Raw genomic sequence first — 6,133 nt, forward strand, 5'->3', positions numbered from 1 at the left:
TATTATTTCTAGGTTTGGTCTTTTCATGGTGTGCCAGGATTCCTGGATGTTTTGAGTTAAATTTTTTTTCTGTTTTAACATTTTATTTGCCCAATGAATTATTTCCTCTATAGTATCTTCAACATCTGAGATTCTCTCTTCCATCTCTTGCATTCTGTTGGTTATGCTTGCATCTATAGTTCCTGTTCACTTTCCCAGATTTTTCCATTTCCAGAATTCCCTCTGTTTCTGTTTTCTTTATTGTTTCTATTTCAATTTTCAAGTCTTGAACCATTTCCTTTACCTGTTTGATTGTTTTTATCTTGGTTTTCTTAGCTTTCTTTAAGGGATTTATTGATTCCTTCCAATTTTTTTGTTTGTCTTTTCCTCAATTTCTTTAAGGGAAATTTTCATTTCCTCTTTAAGGGCCTCTATCATCTTCATGAAGTTATTTTTAAGATTGTTTTCTTCTGTTTCATCTGTGTTGGGATGTTCAGGTCTTGCTGTTGTAGGTGGTGTCATATTGCCCTTTATGTTGTTGCATGTATTATTATGTTGCCGTTTTCCCACCGGTGTTTGGAATAATTATGGATAAAGGTGTTGATTTTTGTGATGTCTTTGTTAGATGGGCCTTCTGTTCCTTTATTGTCTGTTTCTTTTATTATTTTTTGGCCTGAATGGCCAAGGGTTCTAGTGGTTGGCTTGTCCCTCAGGTCCAGCAGGGTTGTCTCAGTTGAGGTTTGTGGGAGTTTGGGTGCCTAAAGGTGGTATATCCTCCATTCTTCTGGCTTGTATAGCTTTACGTGTGCCTACAGAGTCTGTGCTTCCTGCTGGTGTGGGTTGTGCCTGAGCCTATGGAGTCTGTGCTTCCTTCTAGTGTGAGTTGTGCCTGTACCTGTTCCTCTGCCTGTTCTTCCTGCTGGTGTGGGTTGTGCCTGAGCCTACAGAGTCTGTGCTTCCTGCTGGTGTGTGTTGTGTCTGTACCTGTTCTTCTGCCTGTTCTTCCAAATGCGGTAGGTGGTGCTTGTGCCCATAGGGGCTGCTGTTCTTCCAGCTGGAATAGGTGGTGCTTGTATAGGGGCTGCTGATGTTGCTGTGGATGGCTGGCTAAGGAGAGGATGATGGAGTTGGTGGGTTTGTGCAGCAGAGTGGGTCATAGAGGTTAGAGTCCAATGGATGTGGGGGGGGGTGTACGGCCTGCTCATAGGTCTCTCACCTGTCGGCTGGCTTCTGGGGACTATTCCTGCTTTCTTATATAACCCAGGACCACCAGCCAAATGATGATCCCACCCACCATGGCCTGGGCCCTCCCCCTTTGATCACTAATTGAGAAAAAAAATGCATTGTAGATGGATCCCATGGAGGCATTACCTCAACTGGGGCTCCATTCTCTCTGATGACTCCAGCTTGCACCAAGTTGACACACAAAACTGGCCAGTACAATGGATGAAACTGGAAAACATGCTAAGAGAAATAAGCTAGCCCCAGGAGAACAAAGATTCCAATTTTACAAGAAGCACTCAGAGGGGCAAAGATTAGAATAGTAATTGACAGGGACTGGGGAAACTGTTCATCCATCTCAACATGATTTCAATTTTAGACAATGAAGAGTTCTGCAGACCTGTCAAACACCATGTTCACAACACTGTGTTGTACACATAATACACCGCTAAGAGGACACTTCTGCTAAGTGTTCTTTGCACATCCTTGTAAATTCAAGCTCAGTAACTTCCGCCAAAACCACACAGCTTCATAGTGACATGGCAGTGACTCCTTTCTGAGAAACACAATTCCAAAGTCCATGCTTTTCTTCCTGAAGAGTTTAGACTAATATACTGACCTAGCCAGCTGTTCCAAAAGCTAATAGCCTAGTGACTGCATGACCTTTAAGAAGCAAATATTTAGGCAAAAATGAAAAGAAAAATTATAGTGAGTCAAGCAGGAGGCATCAATTTTGAAACATCCAAATACCATGGTCATTGACCTATTGAGGGGTAAAAATGGGGCATTGGAAGGGAAATAGGAAATAGATATAGCCATGATACATTGTACATATCTATAAAATTCTCAAATAATAAATTTTTAATTTTTTTAAAATTGTATTTGATGGAGTATTTGATAGCATAGACAAGGTTTTGTAATTCACTAATGAAAAAAATCAGATTGCCAAGCTAAGTCTTTATATGTATAAACATTGTGATGATTTACATTAAAATATTTGTGATTTTTCCTGTATTATTTTTTCCATATTTGATCTACTATTTGATTTTTGTAATAAAACTGTACAGATTTCTAATGCTTTAGTTGTGGTGATGCATTGTATCCCCTAATATTGTGCGTCCTTATAAAGTTTATCTGAAGATCAGAGGAAAAAGCCAGCCACTGTATTAAACGTAGAAGTCAGGCAATGGCAGCACACACCTTTAATCCTAGCATTCTGGAGGCAGAGATCCATCAGGATCTCTGTGAGTTCAAGGCCACACTGGAAACAGAGCTAGGCATGGTGGCACACGCCTTTAATCCCAGCACTTGAGATCGCCTGTCTTTCCTTGGGAAGCATACACACCTTTAATCCCAGGAAGTGATGGCAGGAAGTAGAGAGGTGTATAAGGCATTAGGACCAGGAACTAGAGGCTTTTAGCAGCAGTTCAGCTGAGATCCATTCCAGTGAAGACTCAAGAGGTTTTCAGTCTGAGGAAACAAGATCAGCTGAGGAGTTGGCGAGGTGAGGTGGCTGTGGCTTACTCTGTCTCTCTGATCTTTCAGAATTTACCCCAATATCTGGCTCCTGTTTTTTGTTTTGTTTTGTTTTTTTTAATTAATAAGACCTTTTAAGATTTGTGTTACACTTAGTATCTGATTTTCTCAGATTGCTACCTCTTATACAGTCTCTCATGTACTCAGAAGCTCATGAATCAGGGCTTCAAGGTTAGTTTCTTTTGCTCAGCTCTGGTGCTGCTACTGTGAATAAGACAAATAGAATCATGAACCCTTCAGCTTAGCAGAGAACAAGTAAATTTAAATGTGGTTATTGTTACCAAATGGAAATGAAGGATATTATACAGCCCAAACAAAAGAAGAGCTGGCTGAGGAAGAACTTTTAAGATGAAAAGTAGACATGGGATCCAGTGCCAGGATATGAAGATTTCAAGAAGAAAGAGCAGCTATTATGTCATCAGATAGGAGGCGGGGGATGTTGGGTGGCCGTGGAGACTCAGGCAGGTGTAGAATGATCCAAGTCTTTGAAAGACGTCAAACGCTATGGACCTCATCCTGAAGATGATGGCAGCTACTGTTTGTGACATGAGGAGACTGCACTGCGTTGCATGAGGTGAGAGGCGTTGCAAGGAGATGGGTCAGGGTGGTTTTTCTCTTTTCATTTTTTCTAGAAAGGATGATGGCTTGAACCAGGAGGGGAGTGGTGGTTGAGGAGAGATGCAGATGTATCCTGAGTATGTAAAAACTAATGTACGCAGGACTTGAGTGAGTGTGAACTGTGATAAACTCTCCATCTGATTGGAGCCACTGGAAAGAATGGATGTAATTCACTGGACTGGAAAGTACTAGAAGTGGAGGAAATGGGCAAAGAAGGCAGTGAATCTTAACCCCTAAAGTCTAAATGAATTTAATAAAATTCTAAGATAATAAGTTGCTGGTCTAGGACATAATTGTGAATGATCAGCTCTCAGAAAGACCAACTGCCCTCCTGACAGCTGGGGTTTGAAAAGAAATGGATAATCCTAACTCCTCAGATAAGCAATGACCTTGTGAAGAGCTAGATATAGCCTGATCAGCCAGAGTTTCACCCCAACAAACACCAGGTGCTGTTTTCTGCATCATTTTTATCCAGAATCTACATCTTAGCTCAATACAGTAATATGGTAAGCCCTTTGCTTTTCCACAGTTGGCAACCGAGTTCTCGCCTCCTGGTGCCTGTTTTTATTTTATTGGTAAGGAACTTTAAAGATGCTTTCAAACCCCTTTCTAATATCTCAAAATCATCTACATTATGATATCATTGACTTAATGGTTCTGCTAAGACTGCCCACGTTTGTACTTCAAGAACATCAGGAACTTAGGGAAGACCGTGTGAGTGAGCATGGGCCCCCAAAATTAAAATGCGTACAGAAACAAAGGATACATGCAAATTATTGACATGGGCTAACCATAGGGTAGGGATGAAATGCAGGCACCGTGGTGAATGGTATATGGCACCTTGCTCCAGAGTTGGTAGTGCATTAGAGGTTAGGGGAGACTGTAACATTTTAATGTATATAGACCTTTATCCAAAAGAAAAGCAGCTGTTGTTACAAAGGAATATGGACTTTGGCATTGACAAACCTTTTCTATTTCTTTTTTTTTTCATTTTTCTTTATTAAGAAATTTTCCACTCACTTCACATACCACCCATAGATCCCCCTTCCTCCCTCCTTCCACCCCCTAGTCCTCTCTCCCAAGCCACCCTGCATCCCCACATCCTCCAAATAAAGGTCTCCCATGGGGAGTCAGCAGAGCCCAGCACACTGAGCCTAGGGAGGTCCAAGCCCCTTTCCACTGCACCAAGGCTGTGCAAGGCATCACACCTCAGTTACTGGATTCCCAGAAGCCTGCCCATGCACCAGGGACAGATCCCAATCCTCCTGCCTGGGTGCTCCCCAAACAGTTTGAGCTAAACAACCATCTTCCGTAACCACAGTGCCTCGTCCAGTCCCATGGGGGCTCCACAGCCACCAGTCCACAGTTCATGGGCTTCCACTAGTGTGTCTGATCATCTCTACATGTCCTCCCATCATGATCTCAACATCCCTTGCCTGCAGAATCCCTTCTCTCTCATCAGTTGGATTCCCAGAGCTCAGCCTGGTGCCTGGCCATGGATCTCTGCATCTGCCTCCATCAGTCACTGGACAAAGCTCTATGGTTATTCACTAAACCAGTCACCAGAGTAGACCAGTCCAGGAACCCTCTGGACCACTGCCAGCAGACCAAAGTGGGATCATCCTTCTTGATTCCTAAGAGCTTCCCCAGCACCCTGCCTCTTCCTATTCCCATGATGTCCTCATCTATCATGGTATCTTCCTCCCTGCCCTCCCACTCTGTCCCTGTTCCAGGTTGACCCTCCCATTTCCCTATGTTCTCATCCCCCACTCCTCACCCTCTGCCATCCCCCCACACCCAGTCCCCTCATGTAGATCTCATCCACTTCTCCTTCGCAGGGTCATCCATGTGTCCCTCCTGGGGTCTTTTCCTGTTAGCTAGCCTCTCTGGAGTTGTGGGACAACCCTTTTCTATTTCTAATCTGTTTCCTTTCATCTTGAAATTTTATGAGTCTCCTGATTTAAGCATATCTTCTCAAAATATATTTTTTGCAAGATATAAGATTTTAAAACACCTTTGTTAGTGTCAATCTTTGTAGATGAATCCTAAGTGGGTAAAATCCATTTTTTTCTAAGTTGTATTTGTTGGGCAATAGTGTAAGACAAGACAAAAAAGCAGCTTATGCTCCTACCCAACAAAACACTCCTAAATAAAAACTGGGGCGGAGGCATACATAATGAAATAATAGCAGGATCCCTGTCCTGCTGCAGTGACCAGTTTTCTGATGGTTCAGCAGAGACTGGTGGCTTGCAGTGCAAGGCACAAACCTCATATCACAGCTTCTAGGTACTATGTAAGGCTGAGGTGGAGACTAAAGGTCCCCTATGCAGCAGCTGGTTACACACAAGTACGACGAACTGATTTTCAGAACACAGCAATTGTCCTTCATGGCAGCCCTCTACAGTCAGACACTCACCTTGTCCTTTATAGAAAATAATAGCATTAAATTGCTTCACATTGTCCCACTTTGTCTCAATGCCATTTTCAAAGAATTTTTACCATTGCTGTGGGATATTCTTTTAAAGACTTTAGTAAAGGTCTAAGAAAAGGAGACAGTACCATAACATGGTTCCAATTTTGTTTCTATAAAAATGTGTATGGGAAACTCACAAAGGCTGAAAAGAAATAAACCATTGTGCACTGGCTGTCACTGGATTGTCATAACATCAAGGAGATTGTAATTATGACAGAAAAGCTGATCAAACTGGAAGCATATCTCATAACTACTGGATAGATAGGTTAGGATGACTATATGGGTCAAAGTGAACCTCTTAAGAGA

The sequence above is a fragment of the Onychomys torridus genome, chromosome 23 (assembly GCF_903995425.1).
Source record: "Onychomys torridus chromosome 23, mOncTor1.1, whole genome shotgun sequence".
NCBI lineage: Eukaryota > Metazoa > Chordata > Mammalia > Rodentia > Cricetidae > Onychomys > Onychomys torridus.